The following is a 20186-nucleotide window of genomic DNA, read 5'->3' on the forward strand; positions in this document are numbered from 1 at the left end:
TGTGAAAAGATTAACGCTAACTACGTTACACAGCAGAAGAAGCTGCATTAAGAAACACTAGTAGCAGAGGATGTAAACGGGCTCTGCTATTAGCTAGCCTCTGTGATGGTACTTCAGACTTTGGTTGCTACTATTCACAACTACCACCATCATTATCATCTAGTTTCCAAGGTGCGCGCACAGGTAGATAGATAGATAGATAGATACTTTAGTCATCCCGAGGGAAATTTTAATAATTTAAACAGTTTAGTTAGCTAGCTAGCTAGCAGCTGGCTGAGTTTGTGTAATTTCCTGAAGTGGAAAGAGATTTTGTTCAAGCCTTAATAGATATCCTTTTTAATTTAAATAATAAATAAATATATAATAATTTAATAAATCGTTTCTATTCTTTCCTCTTAATTCCATGTGTTGCAACTCTCGCTGGTAACTTTATTAACTTATCCAGCAAACTATGACAAATTCACGACTGTAACAAAACACTGCAACTCTCGCTTGGCCTCGAACTAGTCCATCTTCCTGTTTCCGCTTTGTCGCGCTCGTCTGAAAAAAAGAATGGTGCGCTACCTGGCTAAAATCCTGGCGCGCCAGCAAGATCGACGTCACGGTGTCGCGCTACCGGTCGGGTGTGTCGAGTATGTAGAACGCCTTAGGGGTCTGAAGACTTCTTGCCCACTCACAGAAGTGCTGCTATGATATTGCCTTTTGGAGGAGAGGCAGTTCGACTAAAGAGTTTCAGAGGTTCTACACGTTGAATTTAACATTGTAGAAGGTCAAATTACTTCTTGGAAGTGCGCATTTTACCTACATGCCCATGTGGCTGTGTGTTTGGTGACGTATCAGGCTAATGAGCAGAGCCAGGGAATTCATATATGCTCTGGTAGAGAGAGGCTGAGAGGAGGGGAGAGAGAGAGATGCTGAGAGGATATGAAGGTTTTACTGAGTGACTATAGTCGAGGGTGGAGCTTTCTGTACGGTCGGGGCAAATATAGAATACGCAAACCACTCACCACTGCGCCAAAAACTCCTCTTCCCCACAGCGGCAGCCAAAACAGGGGCAGCTGGTTCTACTCAGAGGCCTTCCCTACCACATCGGAACCAGGATGCATGAGGTCAAGGGGGGCCTGTGTCAAGTCTGATTTCATGCGGTCCCTGCACAAATTGGATTGGCCATTAATGTATGTGTGTGTGCTAATCGGTGTCCATGTCCACGGACACATAAGTGATACAATGCAACAGATTGTCTGTTTCTTTGGGCATGAGTCATCACACAGTTGAGCTAGTCAGTTTTGGAAATGTGACGTCGTCGTCCCAAAATACCTTCATCCAATCATCATCATCAGAAATATATAAACAGAAATATATAAATCCCCATTGGTAGTCATCAGCAACACCATCAAAGCCAGAGAAAGCATTTGTGGTGAGTTTGAGCTCAGGCCTGTGGCTTTGCTGACAGCATGTAATTTACTCTCAATATAGCTAATATGTGGCACAGCATAGCACAGAGCAACAAGTGGTTGGAATTGATTCGGCCAAAGGAAAAGCTGGGTGGAAGTGGCTTCCGTTTGTCGTCACAGGAACGGATTTGGCTATAGCTCACTAGGGTTTCCGGTTCAAGGTTACCATCCAGCGGAAATTGCTTTGATAATTTCACCTACAAATAGAGTTTTGACAGGGTTCACATGGCCAAAACGGCCTGCTCTCTTCACTACTGTTTTTGATCACAGCAACTGTGTCAGTCTAACCAAACGACTCGTGTCGAAAACATGTTTTGTATTAGCGTTTTATGACTCAGGATCAAGCAGTTTGGGAGCTACCGACTGGCCTTAACATATTACGAGATGAGAGAATGTCAATTAGACTTGGAAAGGAAAAGACTGCATGGTGTTTTATATTTCAGGCTGCAATACTGTGTGTTGTTACGAAATGCTGTCATGTTGAGTCATTTTCCCTATCACACTGAACAAAACTAATAATCTTAAATACCTTACTAAGTTAAAGTCCATACAATGAAATCAGGCAATTTTCTTAGGGAGTAAGGTTTAGATTCCATGACTATGACTATACAGAGGAATTTGTGTGTGGTGTTTGGGAGAAACTAACTTTTTGTGCACACAGATAATCAAATAAATTAAATCTTTTAATTTAATTCATGAAACCAAAACTCAATATGGTGATATTTATATATTTGCTCCGCATTCATAGTAGCAAGAGTGTACCCCAAACATGGAAAAAACTACAGTGAAGAGCTCTGCTTACATTTGGAGCACCCTTCAGTGAGAGAAGTCAAGGCGCTCACAAACAGCTGACTCTGAACATCTTTTCAAGTCGTTCAGGAAATGAAAAGACTCTGTCTGGACATGCAGTTATCAGCCATTGGGTTTGCAGGATTATGAGATGAACAATAATGGGAAAAGACTTGAGGCTGTCATCAAACCTAAAACTATTTCATGAAGTTGAAATGTGACCATCTCAGATATGTGATGTTATTGCATATGGCCCTGAATTAAAAACAACAGAATAAGCTATTTTAAGAGCAAGTCATTCACATATTAGAATATAAAATAGTGTAGATGATGTTACCGATTCTTAGTCATCTATTATTGCAAGATCAATTCTGAAAGAGGGGATAAGAGTTCAACTAAAACAAGGAGGCAACGGTAGCCTGGAAAATCCAGACCCTGGTAATCTAGAAAGATTAAGGGTCTGGCCATGACATAATGTAATGGCCCAACTCGAGGGGCGGCACCAAGCTTGCATTTGAAAATTTCACTGTGTAACCTGCGTTGTGTTGTACCTGCGCGATTCAGCTCTGCACACGCCCTGACTCGAACCCGTGAACAGCAGCACCTCGGATCGGGAGGCGAGCGCGCTAACACTTGAGCCAATAGCCCAGGCTACTGGCTCGCATGCCAGCAGCACTCTTGAGGCATCGGGGAGTGAGGTTTACCAACGTTCCACAAGCACAGCTAAGCTAGCTGGCATCCGCTACAACTGCACACAATTGGATAACACTACGACCAATGTTTACTGATTGATTCCGGACTTCGACGCAATTGGATAACACTACGACCAATGTTTACTGACTAATTTATTGCAGCGCTGTCGTCATCTGTTTAGCTTGCCGCTGGCCCGTTTATATCAGATACACCGATGTGATTGGTTCCTCGCGATGCAAGGGGTAAAAGTAACGTGCATCATTCATTACTCATTGCCAGAGTGTAATTCAAATTGTGCTCTCGCGAGAACTCTAGATTTCCAGGGTAAGGCAATGGCACCTTGCTAACGCGACAGACATAGAGCAAACATCCTTGTTTACTTAACCTTCCCGTGGGATTGAACAGATTTTTATGTCCCTGGACCACACATTCCCGGATCCTGTCCATGCCGCTGAGGCGACCAAAACCCTGTGGCAGCCAAAAGAAATGGCGGAGGTCAAGTCGTCGGACGACCACAAACGCTTGCTTTGCACGTCCCAAAGTAGGCACATCAACAGGGTTTCTCCCCTGTTTAAAATACGAGTTCTTTCTCCGCCCTCTTAAGACAAACCTAAGCTTTTTATAGAGACCTTTCTCTAGCTCTCTCTTTTCAGACCATAAGAAGGCATTTTCAGAGCATAGTAGACCTCTGTCTGCCACTGGAAATAGAGTTCACTAAAGACAAATAGAGCTCAGTGAACGTGCAAAGGATCAGTAGCTCTTGCAGTGACTAATCCACGAGAGGAATAATTCATTGTAAGGCATAAGACCATAAGGCAAAATGTTTTCCTTGACTAACTACCATTTCCCCCTCAGAGGCAAACAAGCAATTGGATTTTTCTTTTTTGGGGGGTGGGTTAGATTCAAACATTTAAGTGCATTCCTAGCTAAAAATGTATCTGTACTTACATTTGTCTAATTATATGTTGACTGCCTTGCTGCAAGTCACCACCGCCACACACACATTCAACTGTTCAAATATACGCACGAGCACACAATCCCACAAATCCACACACTTGTGTAGGTTATACACACACACATAAATGCAGAATGCACCCGCCAAAAATCAAACAAATACACAACATTCATTCAATGCACTCACACAGAACAGGAGTCAAGCATACTGTTCACCTACAAGAGAATATTCACCAAAGCAATCCTGTCATTTTTGGGATGGGGCTTTCTCACGCCTTTTATGTACACAACGGTATTTAACTGAGCACTTGAAAAAATCCTTACAAAGACAAACTATGCTGACATTGTATTTACTATAAAGGGGGCAAGCACAATGAATCTCTGTTATTGTATCATTACAATGTTCAATCCATGGGGGATCTCGTGATAGACCTGGCTAATAGTGTTGGCCATACTCAGTACATGGGCTGGTACTGTGAATGGTCCCATTTTCTAAAAACATCTCTCAAAGAAGGCTATGTCTGAACCACACAGCTAAGACTCATAGCCTTCCCCAATGTGCCACTTCTCAGAGCGAAAGAATGAATGAACAACTGAATGGCTGAATAGGGCTGGTTCCATGGAAACAGCCTCACCATGCTAAACCCAGGTTCTTGAAGTGAGTAATCCCTTGTGCTTAAAGGAGTGGCATCATTCTCTCCCTCATTCTCCATGGGGTTACAGCTGCAACTCTTTTCAGACACTGTCTTCTTTCTCTGGCCATAGAAATACAGTGAAGATGGATAGATAGATAGATAGAGAGAGAGAGAGAGAGAGAGGAACTCTTCATCAGTGGCTTCACTTAAAGATGCTCTAAGCGATGTTGGGTAATGTCACTTCTGTTGACGTTCAAACAAAACAGAGAGCTAGCTCTCGCCCCTCCCTCCCCCTTGCAATTGAAACTCTCCTGAAAGCGGATCTCGTCGGTGAATAGCTGGAAAAGTTTGTTATGTTTCATGGTCCAGGCTGTACTAGGTTGTTTTTGGAGCCTGGGCTGTCTACAGAGACACATTTTTTACATTGTATTCAGGGGGACAGGCAGCTAGCGGATTGTGAGGAGATGTTTGGTGTATGTGACAAAAAATGTTTTAGCTTAGAAACTGCGTGACATCACTTAGAGCACCTTTAAAGGTGCAGTCAGCGATCAAACGCGATTTCAAGCCCACATTCAGCGAACATCGCCTCATGATCCGCTCGCTGCCCAGTGTACACTGTCAAAACACCTGGTCTCTGTAGGCAGAAACTGAAACTGAAAACTGGAAACAGATATATTGGGGGCTGCCTGTCCCATAAACAAAAATGAAACACTGTGTGGAGTTTCTTTGGGAATACTGAAGGGAGGGGTGAGCTACCTCTCTGGTGTGTTTTGTTTGGTCCTTGATTAAAATATGATGCAAGTTTTTTGGACAAAAGCATCTGCCAAGAAATGTAAATATAAACAAAAACAAACACTATGTTGTGCCCAATTGCTGACTGCACCATTAATACAACTTCACAACAGTGGTTTGTGTCCCCAGCAGATCCCATGTGAGAAAGATTGGGTGAAAATTAGAAAAAAAGGAAGAACCTCTCTACTTTCAGGATTATCAACAACAGCTACACCCTGGGTGGCAAAAAAACAGATACAGTATGGAGAAAGGAAATGTCATGTACATAATTTTGGCAAAACCTACATGCAATAATGAGACACGTTCCATAGTCCTTTACTAGGAGTTTATTTGCAACAAAGTACCAGACGGTGGGCTTTGGAAAAGGAATCAAACAGCTTGTAGTACTAGGACCAACTACTTTGCTAAGGCCTCAAGGCATTCAAGCCTGACTAATAATCACATTCTCCAAATGTGGGCTCTCTGTAAATTCTTCTTTTATGAACTTTGTGAAACACATAATACCACAGTGCCCTCTGGATAATTTATGGCTCCTCTCCAGAATTGTCCATATAAGGTTGCTCACCCCCCCACACACACACCTCTGTGGCAGTGATGTCATGGGACAGGGCATGTGATAGATAGCTTGGCTGGCTTTGGCTCCTGTACAACTTGCATGCAGTACCACCCCCACCACACACACACCCTCCGAAACACATTCCTTTAATCTTCCCGTCAGACACTTTGTGTTCTGCTGCTTATCCTATGATGTCCTCAGATGTCAGTGGAAATGCTTTGGTTGTTTTCCAAAAAGCACCAGCCTAAAGCTTTTGTCTGAGCCAAGTTTTAAATTAAAGGAGAGAGAGAGGCAGACAGATAGAGCTACATCCCCTTAGTTCTTCAGTCGGATTTGCTCATCAGCTGTCAGCCACTCAAAACATCTAATATTTCTAAATGCTTTAATTGTATGCAATCACAGCTGATTCTCAAGAAGTCAGCAAATGATGACTTTCCTTCACTTAACTCTGGGCCATTCACTACCACACATCGATCCAACACAGTGACCTTATTTAGTGGCTTTTCGAGCACCCGCACAAATTCTGCAGGATAGACTCTGAAATGTGAAGAATGAGAGGATGGTTTTGCAGTAGGAGGCAGAGTAAACAGCCAGCCTCGATGTGTAAACAGGTACAGCACAAACATGGATGACAAGAGCCCCTCTTTTTCTCTCTCTTTCTCTCTGTCAGCAGTTTCCATTTTAATTTGTCTGCACAGTTGTTGTTTAAAGTCTCGTGGTGGGTATTATTTGAGGCACTGGGTCCCCATACTGTCATTTTAATGTCTGTGTTTATGAACTAAGTATAAAACATTATTCAGTGGTTTGACAGTCATTTCGGGATACCACACCTACATACGTATACAAACCAAATAAACAACCAAAGCAACAACTGCACACACTTCTAAAATAGATAGTAAAAATAGAGCAACATTCAGTTCCTGAATGTGAACCGTTTTTGAAGTACAGCAACTCGGTCAGTGGTCGGTCAGTGGTTTTACTTCTAGTAAAGGTAAGGAGGAGTCCTGGGCCCAGTTGCCTGCATTACTACATTGGGTCTATTTTTTTGCCTCCCTTGTCCTTATTTAATTACCCTCACATGGATACCACATGAGTCCCCAGTGATTCAATTCTCTGAAAGTTCTCTGAAAGTCTCTGTCAGTTAGTTAGACGGCGATATCACTTCCCCAGTTCCCCTACTGTGCCCGGCACCCTGTCTCATCGGGGACCTGGCTCCGGGGGAATGCCAGCTAATAAATCTGCCACCTTCTTTCCCCCCGTTGAGTGTTTGTGCTCTTGAGTTTGGAGAGGATCGAAGCAAACTAATTTATCATTGCTTACGCAATTCGAGCAAACATTCGCCAGCTGCTGAACGAAAAAGGTACACTTTGCCTCTATTTGGTACAGTCAAACATTTGCGCAGGTACGTAGATCTCCTCTCATGTCAAATATACATATTTGCACTTTTCTTTCCCTTTTGAACAAGAAATGTAAAACCCAACACCCTTGTGAGTCACAAGTAAAGCAACCTCAGTTTCAATGAGGCTGATGTGCTTTCGCAATGGACCAAACTGGACCAAACTGAATCAGTGTGGAGAGCCTGAGCTATAGAGGCAACCCTTTTCTTTCTTCTCAGACCCCTGCGAAATGTGCTGGCGCAGTGGAAGCCACACAAACGAAGGCTCTGAGCGGCATTAAGAGGAGCACCAGCCGTTGCGCTGCTCAAAAGATAGCATTGAGGTGTGCCTCGGCGGAGGGAAAGACTGAGGCCTTGTGTTCGACCTCTCGCACTGGTTGAGGAAACGGTACTTAAATAAACTCAGTGCCAAGATGGAAAAGTAGCGGTGTTACACACACCACACACACACTCTCTCTCTCTCTCTCTCTTACACACACACACACACAAACACACTCACACAAACACACTCATACTGACACACAGACACACACACAGACACACACACTCACACAAAAACACACACACACACAAACACACACACTCACACTCATACTGACATACACACACACGCACACGCACACACACACACACACACTAATAGTAACACAGACACTGTACACACAACAGGTGTACACACCCACGTTGGTACACATTCACATATACACAGACACACACACACACACACATGGCAGGCCTTTTCCATCCCTTTCCACTGTAGTCTAATATGGTCATCTGACCAACACTGACACACTGTTGTTTCAACCAGAATCTGCCCATCCTTGTGTCTATGCGGTCCCTGTCCTTCTGAGTGCTGCCCTCCTGGTTTCCTTGTTCTGTTTACATCCTATTTGTACTGTGATTGTATTGTATTTTTTTATGTTGTATCTTTTGTATTCTAACTAGGTGCTGCCTTTCTTGGCCGGGTCTCGCTTGGAAAAGAAACTTCTGTCTCATTTTGACCACCCTGGTTAAACCAAGGATACATAAAATAAATACAAATAAAAACAAATGAGAAAAACATAATAATACATTAGTAGTAGTGTTCAATTTCTAAAGCTGAACTCTGAAAAGGCCTCATGCCACACAGCACTCTAAGTTCTTTAGTATCACTTCCAGCTTCCCCTATGCTTGCTGTTATCTAACAACAACAGTTAAAATGTGCCGTTTAGGATGACTGCAGTTTATGGTTAAATTTGGTGTTCAGGCCAAAACTGAACACCAAATTTAAAACAAACATATCTTAATAAAGTGTAATAATGAAACAAAATCCTTGTCTTACAGAATGCACCAACCAAATCTACTACACTGCAACAATTTCCTGCTGTTTATCATAGGCCTGGCAAGGAAAACATTGGGTCCCCTCACAGATCTCCATGGGGGTAGGCTAAGAGCATAGCACGGTCATTTATGGAAGAAACTACATGCGCCCATGTTATCCAAGCACACAGGAAATCAAGATTGATTTGACAAGGTAAGGAATGAGAAATATTTCGTACAACTGCGTCATAGTACAATGTTGAATGACTGCCTTCTAAGCATTGAGTTTGATTTCTAGCTTATCTTAGCCCTTGTGTTGTTTTTTTCCAGCTTCCATTGCTGTCGTAGTCAAAGAAAAAAGAAAAACATGGGCCCTCTTAAGACAAGCAAGCAGTGTGGGTTGATGTGAGTTTTGGTGGAGCAGGAAACCTGCTCCCACGTCTCTCTCTCTCTCCCTGCTCCCGGTACATCGGGTTCCTCCTCCGAACTCAGTGTACGCCGTCACGCCAGTGTTTGAGAAAGACGGGACATTCATGGTTTCGACTGTCGGTCTCTCCTCACCCACAAAGAGCCCTTCTGATGCCCCCGTGGGGCCAGAAAGTTTGTGGTTTCGGCCAAAGCAAAGGTAAATGTTCTTACGCAAAAAAAGAAGTACATTTATTTCTGAGAAATAGTGAATAGAGTCTTTGTTTAAAAAAAAGAAACTCTTATCTGGTATGAGTCATTAATAAATGACCAATTTGAACTGGAAGAAACTGGAAGGTTGTATTATGAGTTGGTCTTCTTAATGCCCTTCCTTTAGTGAACATGGTCTTAAGTAGGTTCAGGTGGGGGAATGTGATTCTCAAGAATCCAGCCATTTTCCAAATGACTGTCACACATAACTAATTAGGTGTTACTTCTACTTAAAGCCTTACTCTTTGTCTCTGACATAGTTTTAGATTATATAACAATGTACTGGATTATGTGGTGTGCTCAGATGTTCACAGATATTGCTGGGTACATCCCCAGAACGGTGTAATGAAAGGTAACTTCACTGTCAACAGTGCAGACTTCAGAGTCTGCACTGTCTTCCCCCCTGTTAAACTTAATACCTCATAAACTCCCAAAAGCTAGCTAGTTACACTTGGCAAAGCAGCACAGTAAAATGTGACAAGAATACCCCAACATTAAAGTTACTCAATAGTAGGATCTTCCAGAAAAAGTATACAAAATGTATGTACCAGTATTTATGTACAGTATGTATGTATGTATGTATGTACAATATGTATGTATGTGTGTGTGTATATGTATGTATGTATGTATGTATGTATATATATTCTTGAATTTCCCCTTGGGGATCAATAAAGTATCTATCTATCTATCTATCTATCTATCTATCTATCTATCTATCTATCTATCTATCTATCTATCTATCTATCTATCTATCTATCATATATGTACTACGTTCTCTTAAAAATGGGCCCCTAATTTAAATGCTGGGAAAAGTGCAAAGTCAGTCTATGGGCAAAGTTCTCTACTAACGGCATCATAAGGGCCACCTCTGTTTGTGCTTAAGATCTTTCTCATGGTATTAAATTTGCAAAAAGATTTTGCGTAGCTAATAAGCAAGCTTTAGTTAGACTTTAGACTTTGCACTTTGCCCAGCATCTAAATCAGGACCCTTGGAGCTTAAAGACAACCAGTCAAGCAGTGTTGGTCCCTGCTGTCATCACATGCCGTTATGTCAACTGCTACCAGTCGCAATTACAACAAATCTCCTGTTGAGCACCTGTACCTATGAGATTAGTTTTTTTTTTTTTTTTTTGGGGGTAATAAATACAGGTACAGGTGTGTCTTCCTCAAACAAAGGATATCTCAGAGACTTCCACTTCCCCACTCCCATTAACTGACTATCTTCCCTCACGATCTAGGAACAGTCCAGGTACTGACAGCGAACAGGTGGTTAAATCGTAACACCTTTCATTACGGGGGATAGCCTCTGGCCTCAAGGGGGCGTTCCTGCTCATGAGCTGGTTCACAGAATACGCAGGTTAACAAGTTCCTGAGTCAAGTAGTGCCCATCGTTAACGCTTGAGAGAAGAAAGTTTTACGCTAAGTTTGAGGGGAGAATGGAAGGTCCAAACAGAGGTTTTCCTGTCCTTCACCATGTTCAGCTAATGTGGGAACCTGTTCATTGTTGCAGAAAAGACAGAGAACCCTATCAGGGACAACTAAACAAGTTCACACTTGCATTTCATTTCCAGAGAACTAAATGGGTCTTAACACTTTAGTCAACCACTTGTCTTGCTCCCGCTGCTGTTTTCAGTGTTGTTTTTTCAAACAAATTATTTTACGACCGCTTTATTGCACCAGACCAACCATGTTGACGTGCAAAGCAGACACCTGAGGTTTCGAGCCAAAATCCATGCCCCATACAATTTCCATACTGAGAAGGAAAATAAAGACCTAATCGCCAGGGAAACGGCATTTGGGAGGTCTTTAACGGTCAAATGAAAATCTTTAAAAAGGCCACTTGATGATGATGTGCACTAGTTTTAGACATAAATGAATGGGTTTCACCCTCCTGATTACAGTACATGAGCTTTTTGCATATGGTACTTAAAAGGTTTAAGAAGCCGTGTGGGTAGAGGGCCCTGAAGCAGACGACTGCATCGTTCTCTTAATAAGGGTTTATATAAAATGGGACGTACTATTCTCTTAATAAGGGCTTATATAAAATGGGACATACTATTCTGTAAAATAGCCCTGACGTGAATGGTAGCATTTCATTGCACAAAAAGGGTCATCTCGTGTCAGTCTTGTGGCAAACTGGAACTGTAATAGTCACTTATGAGAATAGTGATCTAAAACTAAAACAATTAAAAGGTCACAAGTAGGCCTATACAAGTCTCACTCAGTTAAGACTCACTCAACTCAGTGAAAGAAACAGATGGCATACAGACTTGAAGTTTAACAAAGTGTAGCAAAGTCGTCATTGTTGGTTTATCATCACATTCGTTCATCGCAATGTCCACTAATCGTGACAGCTGTGCTGGTAGCCGTGGGAACAATCTGTGTGTCAACCCCAGAGAGTTCTGGAAGGCTTGCAGGCAGACACCACCAGTAATGCTACGTTTGTAATTTGCAGTGGGTGGATGGTGGCTCGGTTTTTGACTCAAGTCTGGCCAGCTAGGCTTCTCCCTTTGTGGTCTGTGGCATCAGCGCTTTGTCTGAATCCACAAGCCCTCTCTAAAAGAAGCAAAGTCAAGAACCTGAATTCCTATATACTATCCATACGTGGCATGCCAGTGGCCATGAAGACCCCCAACAAACAACTGAAATTCTATTTGGGTTAAAGATGTGTTCAACATAGCAGAACACACACACACACACACTCGCACAAAAAAGTATTGTTTTTGTCTAAATCTCTTGCGTGATTGCTGGGTGGTCGCACTTTCTCCTGATATCAGCAGGCCTGACTCACATTGTGCACTGCTGCGTCGAATGCATTCTCTCATGATTTGGTCAGAGGTTTTCTGTCTTCGCCTGAGGGGAGCGCGTGAGCCTGGTGTATTTATACACCTCTCTCCGTGTGGCCAGATGGCTGAACAAGGGCAAGCAGTGCACTTTTCACCAACACTTTCTCCCCCTCTCCATTGTACACAGAGGGAGGCCCGCTCCTTTGACAACCTGTGTGAAGAGTGGGGCGATAAACTTCCACTGCAAAGCCCTTTAGGTCTGACTGTAGATAAAAATGGAAAGAGCTGGCGTGTCCCTTTACTCCTTTCAGTGAAGAAGTGTTTGCACACTGCTGATATGTGTGCAGACGTGACATAGAGGTTCTGTCACGACATGCATTTTGTCAGCACTTGAGCTCCCTGGCAATGCCTGGGGACTGAACTTGGCCTTGATGCCACTTTAGCTAAATGTGTCTTGCTAAATACTTCAAAATGTCTGATTTTTTTTCTGTTGTTGCTCTGGATAATCAGTAAGTGTGGGAATTAAACATGCACAGGTAGGTGGCTGAAACTTTGCACCGCCTAAACCAACGTACCCTTACTGTGTAGCTTCATCTCGGAAACCACAATGACTTTTCATTCTGGCAGCGTGTGGTGTGGTGTGTGAGAAAACACTCTTTCTTCCCTGAAGTCTTCATTCAGAGGGACCAAAATGACATCAAGGGATGGGTGTGTATCAGACAAGCCCAAAGGGTGTACCTCAGACTCCTTCTGTGGGCTTTAATGAAACAGTAACGCTCACAAAAGTTTGGTTGCAAAGTATATCAACAATGCCCTGTTTGCCACCATCCTGTAAATAAAAGCCGAAATATTCTCTTTGGTGGCATTAGCCCAGACTTCAGATTTACATGTAATTCCTTTAGTCTCCTATAGGGGTCAGTAGACCCCTTTCTATATGACTACATACCAGTGCTTCTTTTGGCAGGGATTTTCCCAAGCTCAGTGCTGGTAAATGAAAGCGTTTAACCATTATGATGTGGCAGAAGGTGAAATATTGTGTTTGTAGCAGACAATGTTTTGTCGAGAAGGCCTACAGCGGATTCTGTGGAGTGCATGCAATTATCCAAAGGTTTTCTCGTTTTTTAACAGCCTGTACTTTACATCTCCGAACATGCCTGAAGACAGAGGGAGGGATGGTGTTGACAGATATATTACTGGTTTCTGCTTATGAATCTTCTCACATGGTGACCATGCTACTTCATAACATAGCTGGACAGCCTTTGAAGTCTTTCCTTCTCTCGATCTCTCTTCCTTTCTTGGTAAAAAAAAGAAAGCACTTTCTTTTCCACCTGACAATCATCTCTCACAAGTATAGTCACAGTAGGAAGCCTTGGTGTGCTTTGGGGAATGTGAGAAACTGGGACGTGGTGATGTTAACGACAACAATTCGTTCAGCTATCTCTAATTAGTGAGAAAAGAGAAAAGAAACGAGGAGGTATTTTACAAACTCCAGCCACTTGACTACCAACCCTGACCCCCTTTTTTTACGATGGCTTCCTGATTTTAATGACATAGAAGTGTGAGGACGTCCCCCCAAAACACCACTGACGCCACACTGAACTAATCCTTTACTAATGGCACACAGTAGCCTATCACCCTTCTCTTTTCCTCAGTCTAACTTTGGTTCTGGACAATTCATTCAACGCAATGAAATAAAGTGAAAAGAACGAAATAATTAAAAATGACATTTTGCTACTGCAAGTCCAGCAAACGTTCAGTTTACTAGAGGCTAAATGAAATACAATGCTCTGGCTCTGATGCCTTTTTAAATCCAAAATGCTTTATGTGAATGTCATATTCTTTTTCATGCAAAATATTAAACTAAGCCCACTTAATTAGCTAACATGCATATATTTATGCATATAACACATAGAGGAGATATTCTCTGATATTAAAGTGTAGAAACTGGGATCAACCTCAGGTCCAAACTCCGTTAACAAGACTAATATTGACATTACCTGATCGTGTGAGACCCAGACCCATTTTAGCGACTGAGAGAAAAGAGTGTGGCTCCCTCTAGTGGCAAAGCTGGGCTTATAATGAGAGAAAAATGCACTGACTTTTACAGTCTTGGGCCAGTTAGGCCAAGGCTTTGTAGTTGCATGTGACAGCTTTCTACAAAGGGTGTTTGTGTCAAATGAGATCTAACATCTCATTAATCATCTTTTGTGAGCTACCGAGGCAATGATTTTTACAGAGCAAACCGCCAGCATGGTCTCCATCCCAAAAAACATCAACAAAGAATCATAACACTTTAACTGTGGCTTTTTTCCCCCCTCGAAAACAGTACGCCTCAGTTGCTTCTGTGTTTTACAAATATGAACCACAGGCCAGATTAATTGGGAGTAAGTGGGGAAAGTGGGAGCCGGTAGCGGGCACATGTGCAGCAGATGTCTGCGAGCCCCGGGGAAACGTCGCACTTCACACCAGAGTCACTGATCCCTCCCGCTGCCTCGCCAGCTACCCAGCGCTCCCCTCATGGTGTTGGTGAAGCTTATCAAGCCATTGCTAACTCCAAACATAGGAGATTTCCCGACCAAGTTCTGACAAACTAGAGGGCCTTTGATGATAGTAATCATTCACTGTAAAAAGTAGCTACAAGCAAACAATCTTTACTTCACTGATTTTATATTTTATCATGTAGGATAGGCCTAAATTCTGTATAATTTAAAAGCTGTAACAATAGTATAAATGTAAATATAGCAAATACAACTACAGCACACAACTAAATGTGAAACGACAAGAGAACATTTGAAATAAAACTAAATGAAATGCTTTATTAGCTCTGCTGAAGTTTATACAAATTACTCTTTGAATAATCCAACTCGAGGGAGCATAACACTTCTGGAATGAACTGGAATCCTTGTGGATGGAAAGGTTTTTTTGGCAGCAACTCTTCCTATAGTAAATACCTGCTGGAGCTTAATTCCATTAATTTGCTGATGGTCAGCGAATATTCAAAGGCTCTAAGGGATATATGTTCATAAATGAATAAAGACAGCCAATAGCCCTCATATATATTACAAAATTAATTTCGCTGAGGCCTTGCAAACACCTGAAAATCGACCTTTTACCAAATGACACTTGCAACTGTCAATCACCTGCTCGAGTGAACCCTTCTCAAGTGGCCTTCGGGGATGATTAGTTATTTCCTGTTTATTTGTCTCCGTCCTCCAATATTAATGGCCCACGTAACAGATATTGGGGCGAGGTTTCTTCAGCTAACAGAAGGAGCAGAACCTCTCCAGACCCTCCCCCCCCGCTCACCAATTGGCGGGCAAAAGGGGGTGGATGGGATGAGTTGGTGGGGGTGAGGGGTGGGAGGGGGTGTGTGGGGGGGTTGGAGGGGCAGAAAAACTCTGCCACCCCTGAATTTTTAATCGTACCACCTTTTGGATAATCCATAATTTAGGGGAAGTCTAAGTGGAGCGTTTAGCTCCCCTCGGCCGTGCTCGGCAGGATGAAATGGTGTGGAAAGTGTGTGGTCATTAACCTGTTCCAGGTAAGTTCCCCTCTCATCTCCGGGTTAATGCAGCCCACCCATGTGGAACAATGAGAGAGGAAGGCCCATCGCTTGCTGCTCGCTCCACGCGCTCAGCTCGGCAAGCAGCAAGCTGCCACTTGAGAAGCACCAGCTACACAATATTTTAAGAAACACTGAGAAATAGGCATGCTTTTACCAAACTAACCCCCCCACACACACACACACACACACACACACACAGACACATATGCATACACACTTCAATATTAGCAGGTTATGGTCTTCATCTTTATGAAATGCCATAGCATCAAATGAATACTTAAGAATAGTATATTTGCGCCCATGGAGGCACATGGCAGTGATGGACGACCAAGAAGCTTAAGGCACAAAAACTGCATTTGAACAAGAGTGTTTCATATGGACTATATTGCCTATAAGTTACCTGAAGCTATAGAAAATTGAAATGGCCACTGTCACAGTTATTTTTTTAAACGTTGAAAAATGACCTTCTTCTCAAGCCCATTTAGGGACAAGTCTAAAAAAGACATTAATCCATGCTCACTCAACGTTTACATTCTCTCAGCTATCTCCTCTCAACAAAAGATGGACCATTCCAATCAGAGGCCATCCACACCAGCCAGCTCCACCAACCCCCCCAATTTTCCCCACCTCTGCGACACAGACTGATGCTCTGAAATGTGCCTTTCCATAGTCAACCACCAAAAAGATGCGTGCACCACTCCGAATCCTAAAATAGTGCTATTTATTTTAGTCTGTCTGGGCCGTGTGGACACAGACTAGGAATCCAAATTCCTGTGAAAATGTGTTCGTCCCACACCGGCAAACGCCTCCCCTTTAGCGCGAGGGCTGCAGAAGATTGATGAGAGGCGCTTGTGTGAGAGAGATGTTTGTTTGTAGGTGATCAGTCATTGCAGAGATGGAAGTTCATGTCTGCTTGTTTTTGCAATGACCAGGATCTTTTTCAACACATGTTAGATATGGGGGAAGGGGGGGGGGGGGCGACTATGCTCTGTTTTTCGACATTCTTGTACTGCACAATACATGCTTTACAAATCTAAGAGAGCTATTAATAGCATAATCAGTCAGTGAGATCAGCCCTATATCTTTATGCATTTAACTTATAAATGACAAGACCAACAATACCTTAATCTGCTGCACCTCTTCATCAGTTCCTGTTGGATACAGATTATAGGTACATATCAGAGTAGATGGAGGACACTTTGTGGTGGATTTGTGGGGAAAGACTTTTTTGAGTGAATGGGTGAAAGCATTTCAAATAAGCCTGTAGTCTATTGCATCCAGTAATTATGTTCTAAGTACACCATAGTTTAAGATTATAATGAATATCAGATGTATTGTACCTTACATTTACAAAAAAAAAGATTAAAAAAATAGATTTTCTTTTCGTTTATCATTAGCATACATTATTGAACTATAATTCTAAGACATGTTAGACACACATTCCTCAACATCATACTACACGTAAGGTAATTTAGGAAATAATAATGTGTCCAACAAGGTCAAATAGTAGAACGCAAAATAATATGTCCTTTATGTTTTGGTACTCAACTCTATTACTCTTCTAACATTAAAACATGGCCAGCTCTTATTCATTCCCCTCAATGAAACTCCGAGTGAGTCGGAGAGTGTTTGTGGATCTCTCTGAGGGCTATATAAAAATATAAAAATATATAAAGTGCCTCTGTGAGAAAAGCTGCGGCCACGGTAACTGCTGCGAGTGCAAACCTTTCCACCACAGCGGTCAACATGGTCTGATGACAGTGTGTAGCAGAAATGGCCACATGTGTATTCCTAAACATCAAGGTAATACAGCCTAACATTAAAAAAAAAGGCAAGGTAACTATTAAATGTGTGTCATCAGACTATATGTGGATATAGCAGAAATTCAGGTTAAAGACTCAAGGCAATGAACACCTTTTCCCAAAAATCACCAATGTAAAATGGACAGTATTACAAACCTGTTCATTGTTTCTTATACATCTGAATGGTGGTGAGCATTCATGAGTTCTCTTGTTGAGACACTCACATCACTGGTGTTATGCCTCTATTGTTATTTTGAGACACTGGAACACAGTTCTTTCACTGGTTGCCTCACAGTTGCAGTGACATGTTGTATCCAGCTGGTGGCAGTCTTCTCCCTGGAACTAAGCCCTCTGGGTCCACCAGGATCTCGGAGGCTGGAGTCCCTGCCGGCCAACACAACACATCACAGCACTCAGAGCGCTTTCAGCACCACAAAGCCAAGGCCTTCCAAAACATTTTACATACACTCAATGTTTCAGACATCCACAATGTGCTGTAAACTCTTAATCTGACTCTAAAGAGCTGAAGGGTGGAAGTTTGTACAATGTGAATGCTGCATTACACAGAGTATGTAAAGCTCTGGGTTGAAAAGGCTCTAACCAGGAAAAGACGTATTTGCATGTGTGAGAATAGTGGGAAACAACAAGTTGAAACAAGTTGAAACTGGGATATATTATTGTCATTATTAATGACTAAATGCTGACTTCTCCCCTCACAGCTGATGCTTCATACGTACAGTTAATTTCTGGCTTCAAAAAAGACTAAACTCACAGTGACTCTTCAGAGACAATCCCAAAACAGTTTTTTTGTGTGTTTAGTGCAGTTTCACACATCATTGTTTGGTCCCTCTGCTCTGTGTTGTTTGATTGCATGCACGGGTGCAGTGTGGCAGGAGAGAATGATCAGGGTGAGTACCACCACCGAGGAACCCTGGGGGGCAGCATCAGACCTCCACACACTGCCAGCACCACACACTGCTGCCCTGGCCTAAAGTGTGTGTGTGTGTGTGTGTGTGTGTGTGTGTGTGTGTGTGTGTGTGTGTGTGTGTGTGTGTGTGTGTGTGTTTTTTTTTTTCAAATTAAATTTCCTTAACCTTGTTTTATAAGCGTGTCCTTACATATCCTGTTAAGAAATAAATAAACCACACTAACAAACAAGCTTTGCAAGGTAAATTTCCGTAGGGTTAAGCAGCGTAGCACTTTTAGCAAAAAAAAATAAAATTAGGACATGGCAGTGTGATGTAGATGGTAATATACACTGTTGACTGTTGAGGAGAATAGGTATCAAAATTGTTTACTCACTGTCAGATGAAAAATGAGGGAGAAAAAAGGGAGGAAGCTGTGATGTATGGATTCCATACCAAACTAAAAATAGAGTCGGTATTAAAGTAGCTGTCGTATGCATTTCTGGTCAACCTGTTCTTGCGTCATATTACACCGACGAAGGAGATGGGGGTGCTCCGGTTAAGGTCACACATTCTCTTCAACTTTACAGGCTTTTACCAGAAACACACAAAGTTTGCTTGTTGTTGGAGAGCACCCTATAACCACTTGGGGAAGTACCTTGGAAAGGTAACAGTACATTGAGAGGGGAGGTTAGCTGGTGGCTCTCTTGGAGGAATAAAAAAAAAAAAGACTTGTCCTCTCATCACTGTCAGCACATTTTAATGTGAACTGCGTGACTAGTCAGCGACCTGGACTCGGCCACCCCGCCCACGAACTTTCCCAGACGGCCGCACAGTCAGAGTTGCCCTTTTTTATTAACATGTGGATTATTCCATAAAGAGCACCCTTATTATTATAATCCCCCTTTAATTACGGGGCCAATTTTCAAACGATGAGGTATCAATGATTCACTGCTCTGCTCTGCTCTGCGCTGGTCTGCATTGAGCTACGCAGATGTGTGAAGTCAGATGAATGGAGACTGCTCGACTCTAAGTGAGAAAGATGGATAACACAGGGTCAGTTGCAAGGTGGCGAGGGCCTCGCAAACCTGATAACTACATAATTTGATTTGATTTGATTTGATTGGCTAACTAATGAGGTTTGGTCTTTCTCTTGTCTGGCTTTGGATGTGCCGTTTGCTAACAGAAGGCAATATTATGGCATTTTCTTTGGGTCTTTTGGTCTTTGTTTAGTTGAAACAGTGATGTATTCTGAAATAAGCAACTGAGCTAAATATTTGTCACCCTTTTTCTCCAATACTCTGATAGAGTCTGTAGCAAACTTTTGTTCGTCTGATTTGATATAACTGAGGTAAGTAAAAATATGAACATGACTTCACGCTTACCCCATTTCCATTGGAGTGAAAACATTTATTGAAAGGTAATTAACTCTTATGGTGCCATATGTGAGTGTGACCTAACTGGAACATTAGGGATTAAATAAATAAAAAACCTAACAAATTAATTACTAGAAAGATCCATGTTCTGTATGGTTATAGGTACACATAGGTATTTTTTTGTGCATTGAATTACCCTGATAGCAGGTCATGTTTGTATATGTGAGGCACTGGAGACAATTCTGTTCATTGCTCTGTGGCAAAAGTATTTTTTCTGTTTAACTGAGAATTCTGAGGGCCTTCATCCACAACTGAAATCAACCTGGTTTAGCAAATTACACGTCTGTGAATAACATAATATATTGAAACAGGTAAACCAGCACATAAAAAAAAATCACACAATCAGACATGGCTTTTTAAGTGCACTGGACAGACCCTGTGCTGAGTACCACTCGTTCCTCGTAATCTAGAAACAGTTTTCCACTGGCCCCTGCCGTTAGTGCGGCAGG

At 42.3% G+C, this 20186-nt stretch overlaps 1 long non-coding RNA gene across 1 annotated transcript in view; it reads right to left on the reverse strand.

Moving 5' to 3' along the window:
• LOC125287169 overlaps positions 1 to 17696 on the reverse strand; it is a 26485-nt gene extending 8789 nt beyond the window's left edge. The window contains exons 1-2 of the long non-coding RNA XR_007192325.1: positions 17553 to 17696; positions 16717 to 16745 (exon numbers count right to left, since the gene is read on the reverse strand). This is a non-coding gene — a long non-coding RNA (uncharacterized LOC125287169). The remainder of the gene's footprint in view (positions 1 to 16716; positions 16746 to 17552) is intronic.
• Between the last annotated feature and the right edge of the window lie 2490 nt (positions 17697 to 20186).

Source organism: Alosa alosa, chromosome 22, assembly GCF_017589495.1.
Source record: "Alosa alosa isolate M-15738 ecotype Scorff River chromosome 22, AALO_Geno_1.1, whole genome shotgun sequence".
NCBI lineage: Eukaryota > Metazoa > Chordata > Actinopteri > Clupeiformes > Clupeidae > Alosa > Alosa alosa.